Raw genomic sequence first — 15733 nt, 5'->3', positions numbered from 1 at the left:
TGTGGATGTGTGTGGGTGTTACTATGTGTGTGCGTGTTAGTATGTGTGTGTGTGTGTGGTGTGTGAGCGAGATTAAGCGCGTACTTGTTAGTGCTAGACCTGCGCCTACTGCTTCTGCCTCTGAAATAGCCCGTCCCTGTATACATTCACGCGATTACTCCTCTCGCTATCGTATTTTCACACCTCTCTCAACTTAGATATACCAGCGCTGCCTCCTAATCCATTATCGTTGTCTGATGATTGGTTCAGCCATGAAACTCTGAGTCACAACGGAATTAATTTGCCAAGGTTTTCATTGTGTGCCTTTGTGTAAAAGATTCAAATAGTAATATTACTATAGAATGGTTGTTATGAGTTTATATGGGTGCCATGGCTGTTTCTACTCGTGACGAGGGTGTGCACAAACACTCTTCATCAGCGCGTTCCATGCTGGACGGTCCACAGCAATCCGCTCCAGACGGCGCAAGTCCTCAACACTCCGCATGTGCCCATTGTTCGACTGGGAAAGATCGGTGTGGAGCTTTATTGGTAGTGTCACCCTCGGCCTCCCACGGTACCTCCCCTCGGGTGCCTGAAAGTATTGCTCCATGCTCAATCGTGCTGGCGTGGCCTTACCCAGGCGAAGCACATGCCCGAATAGACTCCAGCGTGAATTTCGGACCAAGTCTGACACTGGCTCCACTCCACATCGGGCATATAACGCCAAATTACTAATCTTCTGTGGCCATGTGATGCCCAGAAGTGACCTGAGCTGCCTTCTATGGAAAGCGTCCGGGGAGCGTTCGCTAGCGACCGTCTGGCCCCAGGTGCCTGAATGTTTAAAGCAGTCCAGCTGATTATTATTATTATTAAATTTTTGATAGGGCAATCCCCACAGGCCTAAGGCCTTCTTGCAGGGTACCCTAAATGACCAGAAAGCCAAGCCGAAAGCCCATTGTACATGACCAGAAGGGTCGCTTCATAGCCGATGACCAGGAGGCGGCATTTACTGTCCGGGGCCACTTCCATGACCAGTTTCGTGGGAATGTGGATGCAGGCGTCGAGCCGTTCGCCGGTCGCCCGAGAAGCCTCATCTGCTGAGGTCTCCAATGCGCTGAAAAAACTGAATAATGGAAGCAATGTGAATAATGGAAGGTCCCCTGGCCCAGATGGAGTCTCAGGCGAACTCTTAAAATATGGAAGAGAAAACCTAGCACCTCACATTGCCTGTCTGTTCAACAGCATGTTTACAACTCACCAGCACCTTGACCTGGGGTGCGGCACACTGGCACCGTTGCAGAAACCAGGAAAGACGGTTGGACCGCCTGGAAATCTGCGCCCTATTTTCCTCCTTACGTCATTACGCAAAATGCTCTCCATCATTACATTGCGAAGAATATCGTCGAAAGTCGGTGAGTACTTGTCTCCGACACAGAGTGGTTTCAGAGCAGGCCGATCTACAGCGGACCTTGTTTGGAGCCACAGATGGTTTGCGGCAACATGTCAGCATTATCGGCAGGAAATGACCATTCTTGGAATCGACATATCCAAAGCATTCGACTGTATACGTCATGATAAACTGTTGACAGTCCTCGAGTCCTTCCGGACGGAGGATGATGTTCGGCTGGTTAAAGTGCTGTTGACCAACACAACTCTGCAGGTACGCAGCGGTAGGGCGTATCAGAGTCCCTTGAAACTACAATTGGCACCCCGCAGGGTGATTCTCTCTCCCCGGTGTTGTTTGTTATATACTTAGTGGATCAAAGCATCAACCTTCCATTTGAGCTTGTCTGCGCAGATGACCCAGATTTCATAAGCCTCAGTCGTCAATGGCTCACAGAGCTCGAACCGGTCATAGACCACACTCTTGGGCAGTGGGCCCTGAGAGTCAACAACACCAAAACTGAGTGGACAGAGCTGGGTCGATCTGTAGACAGAATTGACGAGCGCTGGACGACATCCCGACAGCTGGGCTCGCTCCTGGGCGACATTGAGGATGTGACACGTCGCAGGCAATTCGCCGAGGCTGCCTTCCGATCCATGTGATCTCTTTGGAAGCGCCGAGGACTGATCCGAGCGCCTCTGCGGATGAGGTTGTACTGCGCCTTTATCATGCCAATACTTCTCTATAAAAAGAATATTGTTGTGTGCGAATATCGGCGGTTTCCTGCCTGTTAAGGCAGAAAAATGAGAGCGAACACAAGAATTTTAAAATGCTATTTACTTGCCTCCTTTTCATCCTGGAGTCGCCTAGTAGGCACCGGCGCATTATGCCGGCAGAAAAATTGGCAGAATTCGGTCCGTTTTTCAGTCAGTGCCTTTCGCAGTACAAGCAACATGAAGATTCTAAGCGCCGTGAGTATGAGGAGAGAGTTGTCAATGTAGAGCGTGGTTCTTTCACCCCTCTACTCTAGTGTTCGGTACTGATGGTGGTTGTAGTCCGTTGTGCTCTGTTTTTTTAACGTCTTTGTCGCTTGCAATGTGAGTCTTCTGGTAGCGAATACTCTGTTGTCAGGAGTCTGCTGCGTGCCCGTCTCTCTTTCTCCTTACTGAGATCCAGTATTCTTTGTATCCGTGGTGCTCGTTCTCGTCCGGGTTTCCCCGTACAACGTTTTGTGGATAGTTCCGTCGTGGTGGCTGAGTCTCGCCTTGTTACGTAATTTTCTGATCTTCTATACTGCGTTTATTTGTTTATCAATTTTTTTTGTTTTTTTTGATTTTTCTTGATGAAGTTATTGGTGTTCTTATTAATTAGTACCGTGTATTTTTTGTTTTTTTCCTCCTTTTGAATTGAGTGATACAGCATATTCTTCTGTTTGGCACCACCATATCTGTTCGTATGTGCAGCTCCACTTCCAAGGCATTCCACACCACCATCGGCACGCCCCAGGGGGACAGTCTAAGTCCCGTGCTGTTCGTCTGTTACCTTGAAGCCGCCCTGCAAGAATGTCGACCAAGACTCCCACAGCGACCTATAACTGATGGAGGCATCCCTCCAGAAACCGGGTACGCTGATGACATAACGTTCTACTCTACCAGTAAACCTTGGCTCGAGGAATCACTGCCCATCATATCCTCGACACTGCAGTCTTGGAACCTAAAAGTAAATGAGCAAAAAAACGGAATGGGTGCACTTTACGTCAGGCGATTCATCCTGGCGGAGCATCAGGCAGCTTGGCTCTCTTATGGGGGGCGCTGAGGATATCGACAGGCGGATTTCGCTGGCATCCCAGGCATACGGTAGTAGGTTCAGCCTCTGGCTGCGGCGCAAGCATGTGTCAGAAAGGTCCAGGCTCAAGCTGTACAGCTCGCTTGTGCTGCCTGTCCTCCTTTACAACTGTGAGACTTGGGGAGTAACCCAGGCAGTCTTTCAGCGACTGGACTGTTTTCACCGCCGACAGCTCAGAAACCTGGTGGGAGTGCGATATCCAGACAGAATTACGAATGATGATCTTTATTCCAGATGTGACTCGCAGCCACTGTCGGAGCTTGTTGCCAAGCGACGCCGTAGCCTCACTGACCATGTGCTGAGGATGAGTGAGCAGTCACCCCCTTGCCTTGCGATGTCCTGCTATTTTCAAGCGGGGTCTCGTGGACGAAGGGGCCGTCCCGGGGCTACTCTCCCTACCACCATCATGAAGGACCTGGCAGGGCACGACATTCCTTTGAAGAATGCCAGCGACCTAGAAGGAGCACGAGCATTTGCTGCAGACAAGTCGAAATGGAGATCAGACTTTGTTTATGGATGAGTTTTTTGTTGACTGGAGACAGAAGCGGACTTGGCTTAATTTCAGTGTATTCTCATGCATTGTTCTTTGGCCTTTGTACGCGTGCTGTGGTATTATTATTATTATTATTATTGAATTGAGTTGATTGAGTTTATTGATTGAGTTTATTTTATTATAAAAAAAATGTTTTGAGGTATTTTTGGTTTGGGTTTGAAATTCTTAATTTTACACATGCATTTTTCTGATTTCTTCTCCAGTGTATGATTTATTGCATTTTAAACCATTGTGTTAATTTGCCTCTCGCAGTTGGCTCTTCATTAATGTCGAGTCACAACCATCAGTCATGCAGGCGAGCTGTAATGGTGACCGTCTGCTTCAAGACGGTCACCATTGATGTCGGCAGCCGCAACTTGTGGGAAATCAGAGAGCAACAACCGATTTTCTTCGTGGACGGATTACAAGGAAAACCAGAATGTTCCAACACTCGATATACACACTCGATCAGCATGATCACCTGAGTGCGTATTGATCAGATCTTCCAGCTAATGCCCCTCAATATCAGGAAACACTCATCACTCGTTGCTTGACTTCATGCATGTATAATGCAGGCTTCTGTGCAACAGGTTTCACACGTTCATTATCACCAGCTTCGAAATCCATGTGAGCAGTAGGGGCTGGGTCGCAACAGCAGTTGCACCAGCCAACAAAGGAAAAAAAAGGCAGTTGGCTGGTGCAAGGTTTGCCGGAGTTGCTGAATTCTCCGGCGATGTTCCAGTGTCAATGGGGACTTGTCCCTGAATTCTCGTGGCATATGTGCTCGAACTGGCCTGGGTAAGGTTGCGCACACTGGCAGCAGTGGCTGTGGAAAGCTACCAGGACTCAGCAGTGTGGCACTAGTGCCTTGGAATGGATTGGCATTGACTATGACATCACTATCCTTACACAATACGGGCAATCACAGAACATGATTTCACTGGCCTGACGTGACGCAACAACTGCAAAGCAAAACACAACAAAAAAATTAAATAAAATGAAAATGAAACTTTACAATCTGCACACAGTGACAACTCCATTCTTAAGATAGTCTCTGTTGATCAGTCGGTATGCATTACCCGTGTTAGCTAGTTGCCAACAAGGCGTTATCATTACCATAAGCAAGCGGGTGGTGGTGGCATTCGTCCAGTTTCACCCTGCGCCGGCCTAGCCAGAAGAAAATCTTCTAGGCTTTGGGCAGGAGGATACACTGGGGAAACAAAACCGCCCTGGTGTGGTATTAGTTGCACGCGCCATTTGAGAAGTGTCCCATGTCATGCTGTCATGGCAGGCTCTGTGAAGCTAGGATATGACAGACTGGGGCGCACATTGGGTGCTGGTCCTGGTGTTGCTGGCAACACCAGGACCAGCACCAGCACCAGCACCAGCAGCAGCAGTACTCACTCTAGTGATCGCTGCACCAACTTGGTTGTAGTGTCTGTTCATCGCGCCATCCGTCGCATCACCAGTGAATAACGGAGATAACTGTTGGGACTTGGCAACAGCAGCAAGTGCGGAGTGCAGATCACCTAGTGCTTTCAACAATAATTGTACTTTCACATCATGGGAATTTGATATACATGTACATGTAATCCCACTACCTGTCATTGTTGAATATTCGATAATTGCGTGGATTTCCAAAACAATATATTATTTTTTATTTCTGTTATCCTCTCTCATGCCGTTGTACATAAGCGGCTTGCCGCGGATATGTCAATACTACTAACAGCAGCCAGTGCAGCACCAACCTCAACCCGCCGCTCGTGCAAATCCTCCTGCAATAAAGGCTGCTTGGGGTGTTGTACAGAACCGATAGATATACGACCATTGCCAACAGTGTACGGATTTCCCGCATCCATGCCTCTGGTTGGAGTGGATGTGCTCGCTACCACCGATTTGCGTTAGGCTGTGCTGTTTGTCTGCGGCTGAGAACAGGGTAAGAGTAAAAAAACTCACTGTGATAAAACGCAACTATAAAAATGATCAGAAAGAAATAGTATTCAGCACACTAAGAATAGTAGCCATTATACTTTCGTCTAGGACTTTCGTACCATAACAATTTACTTTTCAAGTCGACTACAACCTCACCAATTTCAACTGCCTTTGTTGGCTGGTGCAACTGCTGTTGCGACCCCAGCCTCTACTGCTCACCTGGATTTCGAAGCTGGTGATAATGAACGTGTGCAGCCAGTTGCACAGAAGCCTGCATTTTACATGCATGAAGTCAAGCAACGAGTGATGAGTATGTTTCCTGATATTGAGGAGCATTACGTGGAAGATCTGATCAATACGCACTCAGATGATCATGCTAATCGAGTGTGTTACTATCTGTTAGAACATTCTGGTTTTCCTTGTAATCCGTCCACAAAGAAAAAGAAGGTGGTGGCTGCATCGAGTGCTGCTTTTGACTCCTTGAACGATGACAGACGACTGGATATACACATGTGTAATGGTGCTAATCGATTGTTGCTCTCTGATTTCCCACAAGTAGCTGCTGCCGACATTAAAACCGTCTTGAAGCAGTACGTTCACCATTACTCTCCAGCACGGCAGCACCTTGAGAAATGTCAACGCGACAATATCGTAGTTGGCTTTAAACAGCAACTCGTCGAAGGAACGCAACTGGTGCAACTGCTGTTGGGAAGCCAGCCCCTACTGCTCACCTGGATTTGGAAGCTGGTGATAATGAACGTGCGCAAACTGTTGCACAGAAGCCTGTATTTTACATGCATGAAGTCAAGCAACGAGTGATGAGTATGTTTCCTGATATTGAGGAGCATTACGTGGAAGATCTGATCAATACGCACTCAGATGATCATGCTAATCGAGTGTGTAACTATCTGTTAGAATATTCTGGTTTTCCTTGTAATCCGTCCACAAAGAAAAAGAAGGTGGTGGCTGCATCGAGTGCTGCTTTTGACTCCTTGAACGATGACAGACGACTGGATATACACATGTGTAATGGTGCTAATCGATTGTTGCTCTCTGATTTCCCACAAGTAGCTGCTGCCGACATTAAAACCGTCTTGAAGCAGTACGTTCACCATTACTCTCCAGCACGGCAGCACCTTGAGAAATGTCAACGCGACAATATCGTAGTTGGGTTCGAACAGCAACTCGTCGAAGGAACGAAACTGGTGCAACTGCTGTTGCGACCCAGCCCCTACTGCTCATCTGGATTTGGAAGCTGGTGATAATGAACGTGCGCCACCTGTTGCACAGAAGCCTGCATTTTACATCCATGAAGTCAAGCAACGAGTGATGAGTATGTTTCCTGATATTGAGGAGCATTATCTGGAAGATCTGATCAATACGCACTGAGATGATTTTGCTAATCGAGTGTGTAACTATCTGTTAGAACATTCTGGTTTTCCTTGTAATCCGTCCACGAAGAAAAAGAAGGCGGTGGCTGCATCAGGTGCTGCTATTGACTACAGTACTTGAAAGATGGCAGATGACTGGATATGCATATGTGTAATGGTGATAATCGGTTGTTGCTCTCTGATTTCCCATAAGTTGCGGCTGCCTCCTTTAAACCGTCTTGAAGCAATACAGTCACCATTACAGCTCGCCTGCATGGCTGATGCCAGTGATGGCTGTGACTCAACAATCATGAAGAGCCAACTGCGAAATGCACCGGCTGAAGATGTGCTGAGCAAATATGACGAGCGTGTGCAGGAGGAGTCAATTCGACTTGCTGAGATGGCTGGACTTGTGCAGTGTCCGTTCTGTGAATTCAAGGAGCTGATGGCACCCGACGATAAGGTGTTCCGCTGTGCTAATGATGCCCATCTGAAGGGATCATGCTGCTATTGACACGAAAACGTCACTGCTGTGCGCCATGTTGTGAACTCTCTGAGATTCGCTAAAATGTCAGGATCGAACGACCACACGCCACGAGGACAATTATTTACTCTTCAACAGTATATTTCACTTGATCGAATATAACAACTAAAACTAATAACACCAGCTATTTATAGCATGCAAAAACAGCGTACATCCAAAAAAACATACGCATATAAAACAGGACATAACAGCTCTATACGGTAAAAAACCGCACACAGCGCATATAACGTAGCCATGCAGGAAACATCAGCGGTATGTCGGAGTCGAGATACAACATTGCAACGAATTCAATGCCATACGCGCGAAGGCCTTTCCCACTTGAGAACCGGTGGTTTGCAACACGCCACGTGGTAACATGAGACGATCGTGAAAACCAGTCCGGTGCTGGTTTGTGTGGAAGCTACCTACTTGCTTAACTGGTCATGTGTAGCGAACTCTAATACGTCACAAAGACTTTGTGACCCCCCCCCCCGCGTAATTAGTTTCATACGCAGAAGCTAAACTAATCTGCACTGGGTGATTAATTAACCAGTTATATCTATGCACTTGTTCCTGGTGATGATGATGATTATGTTAATGTCATCAGTAACACAGTGTTCATTCAGTTCCGTCAACTACGATGGCGCCATGACTCCACTTTTATAACCGTTGGCAAGAGTACATGAGAACCATGTACTCTTGCCGTTGGGCATGTTCAAAGTTGAGTTCAGAGGGTTAAGTAGCTTCAGCACACAGCGATGTCGGCCACGGTGGTTTCTATTAAGTTCCTTATTGGAATAATTAATTTTAGTATCTCTTTTTCTTTTAGTGGTTGGTGTAGCCCCACAGACCGTTTGGTAAGTGAAGATGTATGGATATAATAATTATTATAGAAGTGAAAGAGGTGGCGCTAGATTGGAACCTTCTGGTACACCGCATTTCATGGAGTGGGTGGTAGATGCATAGCTATCTAACTTGACTCGCATTTCTCTGTCAGACAGATAACTCTCAAACCATGCGAGCGTAGTGGGAGTGACGAATCCTGAAAGAGAATCGAGTAAACTTTTAAAAGTGAACTACTTTATCGAAATCCTTGCGGAAGTCTAGGAACAAACAGTCAAAACTTGTCTGTGTTTCTAAACATCGTGCTATTTCATGGGATAGGAGAATGAGCTGGGCGGTGGTGGATTTGTCACGAACATACGCAAATTGAGCTTCAGAAATCAGTCCTTTGGAGTTGAGGTATGTGTCAAAGCTTTCAGACAGGCGTTTTTCAAAAAGGCGAGTTGTAGGGGACAGAAGGGAAATGGGGCGGTAATTATTGGGTGAGGATGCGCTACCTTTACCTTTAAACAGAGGCTTTATAATTGCAGTTTTCGAGGCACTCGGAAAAGTTACTGTTCCTGTTTTTTTTTTTTACTATTGAACACTCACTGCATGATGAACCAAAATGAGAAGAAGAACATAGCCAGCAATCGCATGTCATCTCGTACATTTAAAAACCAACATAATTTTGCGAATCGACCTTTTTTTCAGGATCACTTTTCAACGAGGACGAAGCAAAGTCGGCCGAACGAAGCCTAGAGGAAGAAAATCACCCTCTCCACTTCACCATCACGATACTGACATAGATACGAGATGAAACAACTAAAAAGTGGGTGGGACCTGTGAAGCTCAGCCGATCAAGGGTCTCGGCATCACAGCTGCACATGTGCACCAAAGGAAACAAAATATTTTTGCCGGGAAACGTTCTCAAGCTTGAGAAATTTCAAATTGGTGTAGTTTTGGTGTATGTATGAGAACGGGTTATCGGCCTGGTCAAGCATTGAGGGCTTTTTCTTCTTTTTTTTCTATTTTTTACTTTGTTGACATTCCCAGCCCGAAAACGATAAAGAAAGACCTTCCACATCCCTTGAATTATTTCAAATGAAAGGTAATCATGAAGAAAGGAGAAGGACAAAATGTTACGAGTTATGACAAACTGTCCACCAACGTAACCAGATCTTATACAGTCAGCGAGTGCGACAAAATGGCACAAAACTGACAAGGAGTACTGAGACATTCGGCGACCGGACACCTAGCTCCAACACTTCTCCGAGGCGCAAACCAACAACCTTCAAACTTGGAAGGCTCAGGTTCGGAAAAGTCCAAGAGGGGAAGTTAAACGCAACGAAGAAGAGCACGAGCTACGCATCACGGCAATAAAGAATGCCGAAAGTTACTGGATGATGACAAAACTAGTAAGACTACTGGACAGACCGGCCTTACTACAACTCGACGACGCAAAGCAACAGACCACCCAACTTGGGAGGCTCAAGTTTATTAATAAACATAGATGGAGAAGCTAAGCGAAGACGAATTGTGATAAACCGAAACGCCAACATCTTACTGAACTCCACTTTAATGTATGATGGACTAGTTATGTACAATAACAAGTAGTTCCACACGACGTACGTTTCGCCGTGTAGGTCATGACGGCTCATCAGGTGTTCAAATTTTTGTCGCACTCGCTGACTGTGTAAGATCTGGTTACGTTGGTGTAGAGTTTGTCATAACTCGTAACATTTTGTCCTTATCCTTTCTTCATCATAACTATAATATTATTGGCTCACCATCCGAGTTCAGAAAGATAAGCTGTTTGGCAATGCCCTGCCACCAACCGAATGCAAACAACGCGATAGAATGCGTCCCGGATGGTAGGGATCACTTTTCTAAGTGTTATAAGATAGCCGGCAACGATGCGAAAGTCGGTCTCAAAGTCGACATGAACGTCTTGAACAAGTGAGAGCTTTCAATACATCAATGAGGAACACCCTAAATAATAATTGTTTAGTATTTATAAGCTTCCAACCCTTGTGTGCTCAAGTGAAAATTGAACATATTTCACATTTGGACGCAAATATATCATCTTGACTAGTTTGAGGGAAAGACACAAACGGGAAAAGTCTGAAGAAAAAATGGACAGGAGAGGAGTTGGTGACCCACTATTGTTCAACAAAATAATAGAAGCACCTACTAAAGGTTGAATTGTATTAAAAGCTCAATTCACAATTATCACTTTCTGCGATGTAACACTTGTGGCGAGGACATGCCTGTCGTGCACTGTCGCAAACAGTTGCAGGGCCACTGTAAGGCTCCGGTGGATTATGCTCGCGAAACGAGAGAGCTTGGAAGCTCAGGGCCCTACGCTATGCTTTTTTGCCTCGCTCATTTATTTATTTCTGGACCTCGTTGCATGTCAAGACAGCCAATTGAATTGAGGAGAGGGTGAGACCAACCACGGAAGAAGAGAAAAAAGAAAATGAAGAGCACGTACACAAAGTGGGAAGGGATTAGCAACTTACAAAGCAATGGGATGCTCAGCGAGCTATGCAGCGGAAGTGGTGACTGTGACCTTGTTTACTGGGAGATACTGAAATGCTGTCTGACGAGGGTACGGAATTATCGTGCATGGTATTAGAACTGATGGAAATGTTCTTTCCGTTGATTGGCTACATCAATGTATTGCAAAAACGTTTCAATCAGTTTGAATATGAGTTAGGCAAAAGTATTTGCAGAATTTATTGCGGAATGTTATTTTTCTCTCACTTTATCCACTTTTGGTTTGCTCCTTCTTTTCCTTCTTATCTGCTTATAATCGGATTTTCTGGCCTGTTCGTAGTAATACATTGACTTGCTGAGCCAATGAGGTAAAAATTATATTCCATACAATACGATACAATACAATAATACAAAAAAATGTCCTTACCTTGATAGCGTGCCTGTGCCTAACTGTTGCTGACGGCCGAATGCATGCCTGCCTGTGGTGCACATTACATAACTTTACAGTCTCATATAATACGCATCCTGTCCGATGGCAAAAGAGGCTGCAGATTAGTTTTTCTGCGCGTTATCAGCAATGACTACTGGTCTTCAGCAACTTGGGTCTCCTGTAATACGCATCCTGTCTATGCTTTCGTAATGCTAACATAATGCTCAGCATAGCACTCGCTACTGATATATTAAGTAGTCGTTGATTGCTCCCATAATTTCATCGTACTGTTGTACGACATGCTGACATCCTTCTACCGTACAACACCGTATTCGTGTCTGGCGCTGTCGCGTTCATCTCTGGCGCGGGTGTAATCTAGTGACTTCATACATGCGTAATAACAAGAGTACCAATCCCTTTGTCTGGGTTCGTAAAAAGGGCAGAGCGTGCAAGTAACATTTAGCTCGTGTTAAGTGCATGGTTTGTACTTAGTTGGTATGTGGCAGCTTATGGGACAGAGAGACTTTTGCTTCCCGATCGGCGGAGCTTGTGTATGTAAATGGGGACAGCTAGTACGGGATAGCGCCAGACGGAGGTCCGTCTGCCAGACTGCCACAAACCCACACATTGATGGTACGGGACAGGTACTGGATAGCGCCAGGCATGCCAACGGCACAAACAAACACACACCTTGCTGACAGGGGAGTTTCATTATCCCTTTTAGCAAAATACGTCAAATTATCACACTATACCCATACTAGACTTGCTCTCAGAACGTGTGCAGTGATGAGCAAATCTGTGACATTATTACGATCAAGGGCACTAGTACTCGTACCTCTTTGCTGCATATAAACAGGGAAACGTCAAGTGAATCATAAAATTGATATTCTTATTCATTCTGGATTTCTTTCGCATCACAGTTTGTCTGTTTATTCTCTCTCCCTCTGCTCTGGATCTCTACCTACAATAGATGACAACAGACTTCTCACGAACCCTAACAACACGCAGTTCCTGGTCCTTCGGCGCCCACGCCAACCTGTGCCGCATCTACCAATCCCCCTAGTTTGTAAAGGCAAGCACCTCACCCCTGCAGCCACTGTGAAGTACCTCCGACTACTCATCGACGAGCATCTCACCTTCCAGCCGCAAGTCGAGAAGGTCTGCAGTGCGGTGTTCGGCAAGATTGCCGCCTTCAGACATGGCCGAAAAGACCTAACACCTGAAGCGAAGAGGACGACACGTTCTATTTATCCATTGTGCAATCGACTCTCGACTATGCCAGTAACGCTTATCTGCACTGTCTCACCGCCACCCTGTTCAATAAGATCGTGACGGTCAGTCACATAGCAATGAACAAGGTTTTTGGGTTTGACCGTATGATGTCTACTGAAATTGTTCTCCGCAAATATCATCTCTATTCTTTTGAACAGCGCATACATCTTAAACTCTATGCTTTCGTGTACCGCTGCTTGACCCCACATCTTGCTAGTCACCTTCTCCAATCCTTGTTCTAGCTTAGCCTTAGGGCTGCTGTGCCTGGACACCAGACTCGCACGCGCGGCCAGGCACAGCGTGCATTAGTTCTTCCGCCTGTTTCTACGCAATATGGCATGCGTTCTATTTCTTTCCTGGCGGCAGACAGATGGAATGCTCTTCCCACTGACTGCCGTCAGGCCCCGTCTCTTACTCCGTATGTAAATATGGTAAAAATTCACCTAGGGTTCCCAGTAAAAAGGCAACGCCTGTTGGGACTCCGCTAGTAAAATAACGAGAGAGCTTGGAAGCTCAGGGCCCTACGCTATGCCTTTTTTGCCTTGATGACCTAGACAAAAAAAGCATAGGGATGTTATAAATTCGTATAAATTTCTCCTTTTTTTAAAAGACATAACCTGGGATTCGAACCCGCACTATCGCCCTGCATGCATCCCCCGATACACTTCGCGCATATACTAATTCTTCCAAGTTACTTCACGTTATGATCTTGCATTTGAAAGCTGTATTTGAGTATGCATTGTGGCCAGCCGTTTTTGATGCTACGGTACGGGAAAGGTACGGGACAGGTACGTTCGAGGGTAAAACGACACCGTCTACCGCCTTGATGACGACAAAAAAAGCATAGGGGTGTTATAAGTTTTTCAATTCTCCTATTTTTTCAGGCATATCCTGGGATTCGAACCCGCACTATCGCCCTACATGCATTCCCGCGTACACTTCGCATTCATACCCATTCTTCCAAGTTGCTTCACGTTATCGCCATCCACTGCAAACTCTGCTTGCCCCACGCTCCAGCAGCCCTTCCAAATTGCGGCTGTCTACCGCCCACCGTCCACCGACCCGTCGGTGGTAGATAGCTTTTACGCCTCATTTCAAAGCTGCTTGACTATTAAATACGGACCCTGTCTCGCCAGTCCTCATCTTGGGAGGTTTCAATGCTAAATGTTCCACCTGGTATGGAACAACAACAGACACTGCAGGCCACCACCTTTCATGTCTTCTAGACATGTTTTCCTTGCAGCAACACTTCACATTCTCGACCCACCGCTCCGACAAAGGCAATGACGCTGCTCTGGACCTGATGATCACTGACACCGCAGCCAGCATCTGCGATCCGCGCCCCTCAGCCCCTCTCGGTCAGTCGGATCACTCAATTGTTGTCGGCCGTTTGTGCATCCCGACATGTACCGCATCACCACCTGCACCCAACACTACACTGCCCACCCATTCCTTCCAGATACCTGACTTCAGTCAGTTTGACATCTCCTCCATTCTTCCCACTCACCTAGTTGCTCTAAATGAATCCATTGCTAATGTGAACTGGCATGCTACTCTCCAGTTGAAGCTTGGAGATCCAAACCGTACTGCTCCAGCATTTTATGACATCCTTCATGGTCTATGCTCCGCTTTCCTACCCACCCGGTCGCGCTCTTCAGCCCCTAGACGACGTACACCAAGTCCCCCGTGGCTGACACGTCCTGTTGAAGCTCAGCTTAAGAGGAAGCGAGACTCGTACAGCTTGTATCGCAAGCATCCTACCCCTAGCAATCACGAGCATTACAAGCGCGAACGTAATAGAGCACGAATCCTATCTAGGGAGGCTCACCGCCAGTATGTGTCCTCCATTAGCACTAACCCCTTATCCATTATTGCATCCACCCCTATTTTGTTCGAGTTCGTTAAGCAGCTTCGTTCGCCGTCCCCTGTTGGAAACCCTATCATCACTGAACTCCATGAAAGTAACACAGTACACAACGACCCTACCCAGATTGCCAATGCTCTGAATCGCCAATTCATCAGCTTTGGATCACCGGATGATCCTGCATGGTCTCTTCCTGGTATTCCATACCACGGGCTCCCAGGACTACCCTCTTTTAGCACTACTCCCATCGCCATTGCCCAACACATCCGTCGCCTAAAGCCCAAGAAGGCGGCAGGTGCAGATGGCATTTCCCATGAACTCCTAAAAGCCCTGTCTCCTAGTATAGCTATCCCTCTCAGCCTAGTTTTCAACCAGTCCTTCGCCACCGGAATCTTCCCTGATGTCTGGAAGGCAGCTGTGGTTGTGCCTATTTACAAGAATAAAGGCAGTAAACTGTCTGCATCCAATTACCGGCCGATTTCTTTCCTTTCCACTATTTCACAGCTCTGTATCTCCCATCTACACCATGGTTGTCGAATACAAACTTCTCACTCTTATGTTCTTCCTTTGTTTGAGTACTGCTCTCTCGTTTGGTCCTCCGGTCTATCGTCCGTTCTTATGCATCGGTTAAACCCTATAGGATAGGGTTTATAGGGTTTATCGGGTGTTAGCGGCCGTCGTGAGTTCCCTTCGGGAATGGACACGATAATTTACTTTTTAAATTTTTTTTATGCATCGGTTAGAAGTCACCCACCGTAAATTACTTCGATTAATATTTCGCATGCCCCTCTGACCTCCTCTCAGACGCTATACATTTTGGCTTCCTCTTCCCCTCTCTCAGAACGCTTTACCCACTCGGCATGCAAATTCATTGACCGTATTAAGCTTCAACTTGCTCCTCCTCATGCACTTTCGCAATTAAGCTGGTTCAATAATAGCTCGCGTACTAGATGTTCTCTCCCTTTCCCACTTGCCAGATCATTGATCCTTTTAAAATCCCCTCTGTTCAAGTCCTATTCTCATTGGTCTCGGCTTCCGCAGGAGGTAAAGTCTCTTGACATCTTCGCTGCATTTTGTTCCATTCTGCACGCGCCTAAGTTGAATTGAATTCGTTGTTTTACATTGCTAGCCTAATCTTCATACTGCTCTCTCCAGGTTCCTTTAGTACTCCTTTTGTTTTTGTTTTGTTTTCTCTTTTTCTTCTTCTTCTTTTTCTCAGTTGTCCCCACCATGGCTGGTTAAAATCGCCCGCATCAAATGCTTATTGGCAGTATGTCGTGA

Source organism: Sycon ciliatum, chromosome 6, assembly GCF_964019385.1.
Source record: "Sycon ciliatum chromosome 6, ocSycCili1.1, whole genome shotgun sequence".
Classification (NCBI taxonomy): Eukaryota; Metazoa; Porifera; class Calcarea; order Leucosolenida; family Sycettidae; genus Sycon; species Sycon ciliatum.
This window is presented reverse-complemented; position numbering follows the sequence as displayed.